Source organism: Rhipicephalus microplus, chromosome X (assembly GCF_043290135.1).
Source record: "Rhipicephalus microplus isolate Deutch F79 chromosome X, USDA_Rmic, whole genome shotgun sequence".
NCBI lineage: Eukaryota > Metazoa > Arthropoda > Arachnida > Ixodida > Ixodidae > Rhipicephalus > Rhipicephalus microplus.
Genome location: NC_134710.1, coordinates 93,570,544 through 93,583,821, shown reverse-complemented (window position 1 = coordinate 93,583,821; position 13,278 = coordinate 93,570,544). Strand labels below are relative to the sequence as shown.

Here is a 13,278-nt window from a genome sequence, read left to right as displayed (position 1 = left end):
TGTAGCTAGAACGAGTGTGAAACTAAAGCAAACACGTGATAAAAAGAGAGAGAAAGATGGAGATGCAAAATAGAGCGAGGGAAAGGCCGAGTAACAGAAAATACAGAGGAAGAGAAAAGTAGAAGAATGACAGAATACAAAGATAGAAAGACAAAGAAAAACGCTGAGACACAAAAATAAACAGAAAGTAAGAAGAGATGGAAAAACAAAGAGCCAGACAGAGAACGAGAAATAAAGAGAAAAAGAAAGATAAAAGGCAAAAGTGAGAAAGAAGCAGTGAGAGCGAAAAAGAGATAGAAAGATAGAAATGCAGAGAGAAACATAAAAAGAGAGGAAAAGATTGCAAAGAAAGAAACACGAGGTTAGATAGAAAAAACGAAGAGCAAGATAGAAAGAGATTGGCAGAGAAAGAGAACCAATGACAGAGAGAGAAATAAGCAGAGAGAGAAAAAGAAAGGAAAAAAAGAAATAAAGACAGAATTGCGAGAAAGAGAAAAAAAACGTGGATGATTCCTCTGTCTAGGATTCGGTAAAACAACACGAAATTAAATCAAGTCTTCACACCAGAAGTTGAGGGTTTACTTTGCATGGTGCCACAAAGGCGAAGGAATGAACGCCACTACAGTGAATGGTAATGCCAGGCGAAGAACGGCAAACAGCTCAAAACTTCCTGCGGGAACCTCAAGCAGAAAGCACGCCAGAAATGAGCACACGTACACGACGAGCATGGGCTAACAACTGGCACATCTCGGCACTTAAAGCGTGCTGCTCAAAGAGAAAGAAAGACGCAAGAAGTTAACGCACAACTCTACACAGGAAGACCACGAACTGTCACAATTCTTACTGCTTCGCGTGTGAGCAGCGCACTTCTTTTCGTAAACGTGACCACGGTAGCGAGGGAAGTGACCTTTGTGTTCATTTTAACCACTATAACTTCAAAGCAAACTTGAGGTGGAAGCGCAAGAGGCACTGGATAGCGTCCAAATTACAAGTTAAGCGCGGGCGCACCAGAATCGCCGAAGAGGCGTGCCGCGCGTCGCACCGCGCAGGGCGATGGCCTTTAGAGCGCGCCTGACGCGTGCTCTTCGCGCCTTCTCGCTTGTGATGACGAGAACGCACTGAAGTTGCTGAGCTCTGAGGGCCGCCAACGGTGTATGGTGCATATAATCGGCTCACCGTTATTATCTTAGATAACGAACGCTTCGTGGCTTATAGTGGTTTCATGCAGGGCGCTTCGGAGCGAGAGGTCGTAGGTTGAACGCCCGGCTGCGAAACTTTTTATTCAAGTTTCTTTCTTAATTGATTGATTTGATTTGATTGATATGGAAGATTTAACGATCCATAACCACAATATGAATATGAGAGATGCTGTAGTGGAGGGCTCCGGGAAAACGGCAAACTGGGGTTCTTTAATGGGCGCCTTAAATCTGAGCGCACGGGCCTAGAAGCATTGTTGCCTCCAACAAAAATGCATCCACTCAGATAATAATAATAATAATAATATTAATAATATATATAATAGTAATAAACTTATCAATTATTATTATTATTATTATTATTATTATTATTATTATTATTATTATTATTATTATTATTATTGTTATTATTATTATTATTATTATTATTATTATTATTATTATTATTATTATTATTATTATTATTATTATTATTATTATTATTATTATTATCAGACATTTCACGCTCAGCTAGAACAGCTTCGCTGTTCAACAAATATCAGCAGTGCAGTGTCAGTGGTGTCACAACTGCAAAGTAATATCGTTGTTTTTTGTTTTTTTTTTTGCTGCTGTGCACTCAAGAGCTCATATTAAGCCTTAGTGTCACTGATGTTGCGAGCTTTTACTATATGGTATTTAGTACAATTTTGTCTTTTTGTGTACCTTATGTCTCGGCACTTAATTTCTTTCCATTCTTTGGTGAATTGACACAGCACGTAAGAAACTAGATAAATCCCACGTGGAATTCGTGTTAATTAAACAAAGAAATAAAGTAAGAGTTACAAAGCTTTCGTGAACCGTAAGCTCTGGGGCAGGAAGACGAAGCGCTTATAAATCTCTCTTTCACATTAATGCAGCGGCGTCTGTTCCTGCACTTGCTCGGGTGGCATGGATGTCGCACAGGTCTTGCCAGTCTCGAACCAGCACGTGCACCACTTCAACTGAAAAGAAGTTGCGTTCCGTACCATGCGAAGAAGAAGCTCTTCATGTGTGTAGGGTCTTGTCAAAACGATTTTGGAACACGGGGACAGGTGTGCCGCCGTTTTTAGTCAGACTTGCTTTACTATTCTTTCGCGCTCTTGAAAGAACTATGCGTTTGGAGCCCGACTACTTGCACATCAAACTCTGCCCAAGAGAAACACTAGTTTTCTCACTTTTCCCAGGCGTACATTTCACAGCGCACGTACATTTTTTTTTTCGTCTCTCGGTGTACCGCACCATCATCTGCCCTGGTATTTCGAGGCAATGGTTCGGATGCCCGTCGTGAGCATATGCCGCGTTGACGTCGCTATTTTTTCATCTCCCCCCCTCCTCTTTGTTTTCCACTCACGCGCGCGCAGTGAAATTTAGGGCACACGCTTTCAGTGACGCGTGGGAGACAGTGCGGACGCTAGGCGCCAAAACAAGAGAGCGGTCGTGCGCTCGGCGAAGGGCTAGAGCCTTCCACCTTGATAAATATCCGGCCAGCAGCGCTTTGGGAATGTGTCCGGTGCGGCGCTTCGCCGTGGCAGCCGTTTTTGATAAACGACGCTAGAACATCTCTTTCTCCCTTATTTTTTTTTGTGCCGTGATTTTGCGTTACTGATTTATTATGCTCGGTTGCTTGGGACTCCACTGTGTTGATTTATTACGATATCACCCCCGGTCAGCGAAACTCGCTCAGTCCCGAGTGCGTGGAGCCTGTGCAGTGGTAGCCTACCACGGCCTGGCGAGTTCTTCTGGCGCACGCCACTGAGCCGTGAGGCACTGGCGTGTCCAGCGAGCCACGCCAAACATTTTCGCGAAGCAGCGAGCAGCCCTTAATGCGTGGCGTCCCTTTTCGCCAAGCTCATCGCAACGCTTTCTACGGAGCTTATAATTGCCGGTGAAGGAACACGTCGCCGCTGGCCGTGACGCTGTGTGGCGGCCTCCACGTTTATAACGAGTGAGTCTCCGGCGCAACCCCTTCCCTCTCGTACAAATGATCAAGGCCAGTCTACTGTTGAAAATGAGTTCTTCCCTTTAGCGGAGCCTATCAAAAAGAATGAGAGTAATGATGGGGAATGCTCTGCTTAAGGATGAATTTCAGTTTGCAGAAGTGAATTCTCCAATGGTACATATTACAGGCATCCATAAAGAAAATGAAAAAAAAAACTGATCACCTTTTAATCACTAGGCTTTGAACTCTCAAAATAAACACCGAATCAAACTTGTGCAGCGAAACAGATGGTAGGAACGTAGTGGCTAATGGCCGATATCTTCGTCAACATTTATAACCTTTCTGAACAGCGGTTATCCTGTCTACGCGCTACGTGCCCGGCCAATGTCAATGAGTGATAAGGCTGTCACATTCACTATCTCCTATCTCCTATTTCATCATATAATGACTATCATCACCAACACCATCATCATCATCATCATCATCCATCATCATCATCATCAGCAGCAGCAGCAGCATCATCATCAGCAGCCTACGCCCACTGCATGGTAAAAGCCTCTCCCATTTCCACCAATAAAACTGGTCCTGTGCTTCCTGCTGCCACGTTATAACTGCGAACGTTTTACTCTCATCGTCCCACCTAACTTTCTGTTTCCCTTTCGTGCCTTGGCCTTCTTCGTATTCTGTCAGCTAGTCTTAATGACAAGGGGTTAACTTGCCTGCTGCCAAGTGCCCGATCCATATCAATTTCGTGTATTTGATTTCAACTGAGGTATCTTTAATCCCCGCTTATTCCCTGACCCAAAAGCAGAAAGCCTTTATTTAATACCCCATTTGCAGCGTGGGACGTCACCACAGAGAATAAGGCACTCTAAAAACACGGAGCGCTGTGCTTGAAGGCCATTGAACTTCATTTCTACTTGTTTTTTTTATTATAAGTGGCTCTCTTGCTCACGGCCTTCGTTTGTTCCATGTGTGTTGTGTGCCTTGTTCTTTGTGGTGTCGTCTCGCGTTGTAAATATTGTAGCTAGAAACCAAAGCTTCCAACATATGGCTCATTTCATTACCATTGTGGAGTTCGCTAATCAACAAAATGTAAGATAGATACGCGTATATGACCCATTTTTTATTTAACAGTCTTGTTCTTTAACCATTACTGATATTCCACGATGATTGCAGGTTTGGATGCCCAACCACTAATTTATTACACAATTATCACCAACATAACGCAACCACACGCCTCGAAACCTTTAGTTGGAACGATTTTTTGCAGTTACTTCGAAGGGTAAGATGTCTATGTCAAAGAAATGGCAATAAGTTCCGAAACTTTTGCTCATTTAATTAGGCGAGATAAGAAAAAGTTTCAGAGTTTATTGGCATTTGTTTGCCATTAGTATTTACCAATTACTTAGAAATAATATTTGATTCTGTGCTGCGCCATCACTTGTATTGGGTTCAGCTGGTTTGCTTGCGCAAACTTAAACGAAAGCAACCAAATGGCGGTCACCACACGCGCAGTGGCGATGGACTACTTCTTATAGGAAACACATGCTCAGCCATTATTTCAAGTTTCTTTATTACTGTATACAATTCAAAATTTAGAGTATAATATATCTGAGGTCTTACGTTACATAAACACAGTATGGGTATCAGAAACGCTGTAGTGGAGCAATACGTATTCATTTCAATCCTTCTGGCATTGTAATGAATTCGTAAATTGAAGTGTACTGGTGCAGTGCAAGAGATGAAAACATTCAAGTCACAGAGAATCGCAATACGCTCGAGCCCACATTCAAAAAACAATTTGTATTCCTTAAAACGACTCGTAAAAGCAGGGGCCAGCAGGTCGAGGTGTTTATTCCGAACAACGAAGGTGGCACATACAAGAATATGAGTCATTTAAATACACTTGTAACGGTAAAGTGCGCGTGACCGCACACTTTCAAGCCAAGTGGAGACAGCCACTTAGACCTATCTACTTTCCTGCTTGTTCTCTGACTCCAGGTGCGGCGCCAGAGAGAGAAAGGGAAAAGGCGCAGCCCCTGCACATTTTCGCCTGTCCACCCTGCCACCTCCGAAGGAACTCTGTTGCCGTGACTGCCCTTCTCAGTAATGTAATAAAGGACCCATCTGTCTCTAATGCAAACGTATGGGGCCAAGTTTAAAAAGCTTCATGCTTGTAAGTGATATTATTTAATAATATGCCCAAGCAAATTCGGCTTCAATTAGCAGGCTTATCAACAATCATAGCACTACGGAATCGTGTCTACGAACTCTGTATTTTTATGCTTGGGGATGATCCCCGAATAAGCAGTCAACCATAGAAGCAATTACTTAAAGGGTTATGCGTTTCATAGGCACCGGATTTCCATTTCTCTCTCTCTCTTTCATACACGCACACAAACACACACACACACACACAAACATAAACACAAATACACACACACACACGCATGCACACGTGCACGCACGCGTGTGCACAATTGCAATACGTCAATAGGAAGCACTTTTAAACGTTTAGTTCTGCTTTTGTTAAGGAGCAAGTATGGTAGGTTCCTTCTTTTAGCAGGTGCATGTTGGGAAGGGGTTTTCTGCGGGTGATTTCCTGGGCGCGCACTTTTTGACCGTGTAATGCATTCCTTCATTCATCCAGTGGTCCTCTGAACCACCAACGATTTTTTTCGAGTAAACATTTTGATACCCTAACGGCACACAAATGAGAGCGTATTTTTATCTGTCGGCCTTGGAGGCTCTAGTGCTTCCTATGCGACAAGCATATTCGTATAAAGCCGGGTCGCAGAACGGCTCTGCATGCTTTTAGGTGATGCGTTGTTAAAAAAAAAAACAGTGTCATAAATATGTGTTGAAATTTATAGTCTGTAAGTATACGAAGTGAGAATGGGCGTATACAGGGGCCGAATGTTTCACTCGTAGATACCTGTACCTGTCGACAGGGACCTTCCACAGTCACATCGTAATTCAGCAATGCTTTTTAAGTAAGAATGGCGTAAGTTTTGTACAAACCAGAAAGGAGGCAGTGGGGCTTCTGTTGGCAGTACGTGATGAATATTTAGAATCAGATTCACACCAGCAAGTAAACAAAAACCTATGCAAACAGCACACCCTTTTGTTCCCAGGTCCGCACCACCTCACTAGTACCCACCATCGTGTTTTATTGTTTCGAGAATTATATGCAATATTTGTCTAGTCTGGGGCCTTGAATGAAAGGACTTACTCGACATACATTGTCGTCAACTTGTAAATTCATTTTTATGTGTGCACTGTCAGCGCGCCAAGAAGTAGCAATATGTGGAGGGGAAAAAAAGTAGCCTTATGTGGAGTGGGAGTTTGTTTTATAGGCTTTACTGTAACATTCACAGTCCAAATGAAAGCAAGGTTTGTATTCAGCCCGGGTAATCTTCATTTTGAATGGAACTGAACGAAGCGTTTGAGCCGAGGCATGACGAAAACATTTATACTGCCGCCCTTTTGCTCAACAGTGGAAAACAAAGAGTTAAGTACATTGTTTGGTGTAGTGCTATCAAAAACACCAGACGAAAAATGTTAGCTTTAATTAATATCACGACTGCTATGCCAGTACCGTCTACTGTGTAGTGCTGATTTGAAAAAATTTTGGATATTGCATGCCCTGTAAACACGTGGACCCCAAAAAATCGCCCGACACAACACTAACTGATAGTTATTGTCAAGTGCCAGTACTTTTATGCATATTAGGGCTCTTTGCCATATGGTCGACTATGAAATATTCGTACTGAATAGGAATAATCGTTAATATAGGCCCAGCTACCAGGCATAGCACATATATACACTCACACGGTATCTCCGCCGTACACTCTTGATCTACTTCATTTTTTATTATTTCCACTTTGCCGTTATTATTACCACGCCACCGTAATATTCATGGGATTGGTCACTGGTCAGCACATTTGATTATAAGATACTTGTGCGGGCCGTCTCCCTTTACGAACACCAACATTTCATCCGCCTCAGCGGTCTTGTGGCTAAGGCACTTGGCTGCTGACCTGAATATCAGGGGATCGAATCCTGGCCGCGCGGCAGCATTAATGACGCAGTCCCAAGAGCTGCTTGATAACAAATGGAAAGTGCACGTGTGTGACGCACCTTTTCCCTCTAATACCTCAACATGCAGCGTACATGTCGTTAGCCGGTAAATTGTCACTCCCAAAACTTATTTTTCAAGTGACATCGTTAGACCTCGAGCGAGTAAGAATTTTTGAATTGAATTTAGAGCTTTCTGTAATCTAGCTCGTAGAACACGTCTGTTGCGAACACTAAGATTTCACACTTGAATTTAGCAGAACCTGCAGCCATTTTAAATGTGTTAATTTGTGGTAAATGCAAAGGCTTTTTTCTGCACACCAAAGAAACCTGAACCATTTCTTTCTTTCTTATAAAGGCGAAGCATTTCTTAGCAAACTTCGGCGACTTTGACCACATCTATCTATCTATCTATCTATCTATCTATCTATCTATCTATCTATCTATCTATCTATCTATCTATCTATCTATCTATCTATCTATCTATCTATCTATCTATCTATCTATCTATCTATCTATCTATCTATCTATCTATCTATCTATCTATCTATCTATCTATCTATCTATCTATCTATCTATCTATCTATCTATCTATCTATCTATCTATCTATCTATCTATCTATCTATCTATCTATCTATCTATCTATCTGTCTGTCTGTCTGTCTGTCTGTCTGTCTGTCTGTCTGTCTGTCTGTCTGTCTGTCTGTCTGTCTGTCTGTCTGTCTGTCTGTCTGTCTGTCTGTCTGTCTGTCTGTCTGTCTGTCTGTCAACACCTTGGCGTTCTCGTAGTCATCTTTTCTGCTTCGCATATACTAAAAGTGGCATAAGAGGACGCGAGTGAACCATGAACATGATTAAGCGGTTATGACATCAATAACGGGGCAACGCTGTAACAGCAATGCCATGGGTATGTGTAACTCGTAATTCGCAGTCAATACCATCTCAGGAACAGAAAAAAAAGAGACTGGAAATCAGTTCAAAATTGTTAAGAAGCCCGTTGGGAGTGTTGTTGTTGAAGGAAAATTCAGATGAACACACAGAATAAAGACCCCAATTCGAGCAAAGATCGACCCAAAGCATTCTGCGCAGCAATCGAGTATTCTACCGCAAATCCATGACAGTGTTCAAACTTCACCGAGGAAAGATTCTTCATCGGGTAAAGGTGATTCAGAACAATGCAATCAATGTTAGAAACGTACTCCCGTGACCTGTCAAGCTATAGTTGACCATTGCTCGCCCCCAAAGGATTGCGGCGACAAATGCTGACCATGAAAAGCTCATGATAGCACCCTATAGCGGGCAACATGTTTCAGTAAATTTGGCGCCAAAGCTCTAACATGTGCCGTCGTCCCGTCGGACTATAAGCTACCCTTTAGACATCAACGTTGTCGATGTGTTTGACAAGCCCACAATATGCGCACGTCTATAATGCAGAGAGCCGTCGATCTACTTCTCAATGCTTAGGCCTAAGCAAAAAAAAACTAGTAATAACAAATGAAAAAATATTCACATTGAATTCCACAATTTGGGAAACCAACTACAATTATGTATTTTTCTGTTTTCGATGGCGCGCGAAGGTGTTCCGAAAATTGTGAAAGCATATGCGAAATGTATGCAAAATTGCAAGCGTGCAATCGCACAAGTCGTCACGTGTAAAACACTCACAGTTGAAAGATCCTTAGAAAGAACCGCTGAAGTGAGTATAAGGGCTCCACGACCTTTCTGATGAAACATATTTTGCAGCTGCACCACTGAAAGTCAAAAGATTTTTCTTTTTCAATACCGCAAAAGTATTACTTATACATGTCAAGTAGTTTCGCTGCACAAAGGCTCACATGGCGAAGTTTTATTTATTGCTCACTTTTAGCTTAAAAATAATCATTGCAGAATCTGGAAGCACTGCCTTTTCCGCTGAAAAGCAAAGATTACACGGGTCCCGAAGATAACGTCTTAAGTGCAACTAACATGGTGGTTGTTTTGCGCATAATAGATAATGGTGACGATGAAGCTGAAATGAGGGAAACTCTGACGCTGTAAGCACAAAACTCGGAGACGTTTTGAGCTCTGGCACGTCAAGCAAGCATGGTAACAATGTTACTATTGACGGAAACAATAAGATCTAACAGACAATCATGCCAAGGAAAGTATAGCGAATGTTATTAGAAGTGATTTCATTGTAATTTAAAAAAAAAGAAGTGGAATAAAAGATACCTACTCGTGGACAGGGACAGAACCTGCCCGAACATCGAACCGGATCGAACATAGAATAACGCATCCGATACTCTACCAACTGAGCTACCATGGCGAATATGATTTTGTCCCCTTTATGAGGTATATATGTGCATTAAACCTGGAAACGTCCGTCAGCGCCACCTGTGACGGTGAGCGTGGAACACCCTTTATCGGCCTGCTTGGTGTCATGTAACACTTGAACTTTTTACGGGCTGGCTGCTCACCAGTAATCTATTGTATACTATACCTGAAGGCACCAAGTCTCTCAGGAAGAAATCTGGCTATGAATGAAGAAAGTTATCTTTTTACGGCAAGTTATTTTTTCATCTACTTTTCTTTCTTCACAATTAGAGAACAATCACTTCTAATAACGTCTACTATACTTTCCTTGCGAATATTGTGCGTTAGACCTCCTTAATATTCTGTCGTGCAAAAAAAGCTAGCCCTAACATGTATGTACACTTCTATACTTATTGACGATAACGTAAAACATGCAATATAAGGCAAGAAATTGGGGCTTAAATTTACTGTTGCCACTATACCAATTACTAGTATATGTGCAAAAAATAAAATTGGTAGAAATGTTTCAGTTTTAGAGAAGGCATATCAAAATGAGGCTATCACATGTAAAACGCATTCTGGAACTCGTATATTATTTTCACTATCAGTGCTCTCCTTCGCATTGTTTTACTCTCACATTAACCACTGCATAACCTCCAGGTGAAGCATGTTCACTTCTCACCTCATCCCGGCTACTCCTTTAACACCACATGTCATCAGTGCTTAACGATTTCCGAAAGCAAAAAAAAAAAAGGGGCAGATCCTACGCCCTGTTAGAATCGATGATATGCGAAACACGAATGAAGAAGGTTGATTGATTGATATTTGGGGTTTAACGTCCCAAAACTACCATTTAATTATGAGACCCGCCATTGTGGAGGGCTCCGGAAATTTCTACCACCTGGGGTTCTTAAACGCGCACCCAAATCTGAGCAAACGCAGCCGCCGCTGCTGGGATTCGATCCCGCAATTTGCGGGTCAGCGGCCAAGTACGTTAGCCGCTAGAACACCGCAAAGGGGCGAATTAGGAATGTTGATATGCCACTTTAAAATTAGCGACGAGACGAACGTAAACTATGCCGTACATGACTTCTATGCATGATTATCATGTTTGGATAGGTAATTTACCTTCGTAGTCAATTCACGTCACGTGATACCAAATTTAATATGACGTGACGTGATATGTCGAGCTGGCGAAACGGACTCAAGTGCGTTATGAGCGCAGCATGTAGTCATGTTTTACACGACACGCATGTCATTATTATCATGTTTGGACGTGTCATTTTCCTTCGTAGTCCGTTCACGTCACGTAATATCAAATTTATTATATGTAAAGCTAGCAAAAGGGCAGCGAGCGCATCCTGAGTGTGGTATGAAGTCATGTTTTTACATGACACGATTCTGATGATTATCATGTTTGAACCTCCACTCATGTACATTTGTCATACATTTACACCCCGTAGTACCAAATTTGGCATATGTGGAGCCAGCGAAACAACCGCGAGCGCTCCAGAGCGTGGCGTGTATTCATGACTAGTCATAATATGTAGATCCTGACATGCAGTCATTATTTCCACGTTAGGGTCTTTCACCTAAGTTTGTCATGCAGTCATGTCATACCATACCAGTTTTGTGAAATGCCATCTGAACGAAACTACCACAAGAGCAGCAAGACCATGAAATATAAATTATCACATTCATGACAATATGTGCCATGATTTTCATGTTATGACTTCTCAATTATGTTCATCATACAGTCATGCTATGCCATAGTATCGATACCAATTTTGGTATCGATACCATTATCAGGGCGGCCAGGAGAGCAAAAAGTCGTAGGTGGCTAGATAAATAGATAGATGGATAGATACACCCAAAGTCGCCGAAGTTCGCTAAAAATGCTTTGAATTTATTAACACTCTCTATGCTGCCGATCTCATCAAGCATAAACTTGCTACTTTTATTTTCAAAGTAGTAAAGAACGATGGAATGAAAACGAGTGATAAGAAAGGCAGGGATGTTAACGAGTTTGGCACAACCGGTATGGTATACTCTGCACAAGGGGAAGGCATGGGTCGAAGTGAAAAGAAGACTAAAGAAAAAGAGGGGGAGCACGCACGCACACACATATCGTCACAGAGCCGAGCGGCAGTGTTGTGTGGTATATGACATCACATTCTACAACCACCCGTGCAAGTATGTCTACTTAGAAATTTTAACAATACCTTGGTTGCTTGAATTCTCGATGACTTTTCAGAATGACGTTGGAAAATAGTTTCTAGTGTCATCATTCTGTTGTCAAGACGAGCGGGAGCGCATGAGAGGCATCGTGTTTGCATAGCGTATACGCAGCAAAGTCACCGAAGATATGTGGCCTCCTCGATACCGCAGGCGTCGCAAAGAGTGTTTTCGGGCATTCCTATTCGAAACGAATATGACTTCGTGAAACCCACTCTTAGCCATAAGCTGCAGAGCATGGCCCTTCTTCGGTGGATTCCAGTTCGTATTTGATATCGCCGCAACGCGTTTAGGTGGTGTTGCCAATATACTTTTGGCTTCGTGAAGTATCCTGTGTTGAGTGGTAAATATTCTTACTTATTTCTTGAGGCATGGCAGCCACATCATACCTTGAAAGGGGTATAGTCTCTTTCTTGTCGCTTTGCCAAGTTGATCGGGCAGCATTATCAGCCTGTATCATGGTCACTAATGGGTTTAAATTAGAAGAAAAAAAAAACAGTGCTCAAAAGACGGGGAGTAAGAACGACTCCCGATGCGATCCCCTGTTCTTACTTGTCTCTGACTTTTAAGTGGTGTTTTTTCTTTCGCTACACACTACTAACTGGCCCAACGTCATTCACCATAGCAGTTCGTATAAATCGTTTCTAATTAAAACTAATTTGACACGTTTCGCGCTGCTTACCCATTGCTCACACTAATCGTTACAAACAGACCATTTACTTTTGGCCGCATTATTATTAAAAAATTCGCAACTGCCTTATAACTCCACACAGGCCACAAGTTTTGCTAATAATTGGAAAACACTTTGTTATGCGATGCACGTGAGACACAATGCGCTGATTAACTCTGTTATGCTGTAATTGGGAGATAGATGGGGCTATTAGGAACTTGGGGTATTTAATTTTCTAAAAAAATGCTAAAGATACGTAAACAAGTAAATAAATCAAATCGGAAACAAATTGATATCAAAAATAGCATAACAACGTGATGTTCAGTGGGAACAGCTCAGTTGCTACTGAAATGTTTACAAGCACACGGTACAGCTGTGCCCACAACACACCGCAACACACTCTAAGCAATTTCTCGTTTTTCTATGAAACACGTCAGCGTTTCCATGTGCTGACTCAACGAGAAAATACACGCCCTCCATCTTATCACATAGGACGGTCATCCGTTGAAGTCGGGCCCACACGCTCCAAAGGCGAGTGTCTTATCACTGAGGCTACCTACCCCTACTTGCAGATTATGAATATACCTGAATCATACAAATGTGTTGTGGCCGTCGTGCAAACTTTAGGTGCCTAAAGACAACGCTTCTTAAGATGGTTTCATGAGCCATGCTTAGTTTACATTCCACTTAGCGTTTCGGTATGAAGTGATGTCTCGGCAATCGAGGTATGTTTTAGATTGCTCAGTGATTCCCGTACTTTTCAATTCGATCAATTGAGAATGAAAAACACTCAGATCGCCTGTGGGTGTTGTGAATGTTAACGCGTGTAAGTGCACGCGTGTACATTA

General features: G+C 42.1%; 1 long non-coding RNA gene across 3 annotated transcripts in view; it reads left to right on the top strand.

Moving 5' to 3' along the window:
- The window catches only part of LOC142775657 (uncharacterized), a 320,531-nt gene that overhangs the window by 227,791 nt on the left and 79,462 nt on the right, over window positions 1-13,278 (top strand). For 2 of the 3 annotated variants that reach the window (XR_012886899.1, XR_012886901.1), the window contains one exon: window positions 5,158-5,293. The exons of the other annotated variant lie outside the window; for it this stretch is intronic. This is a non-coding gene — a long non-coding RNA (uncharacterized LOC142775657). Of the gene's footprint in view, window positions 1-5,157; window positions 5,294-13,278 lie in introns of those variants that run through there. 3 annotated transcript variants of the gene reach the window in all.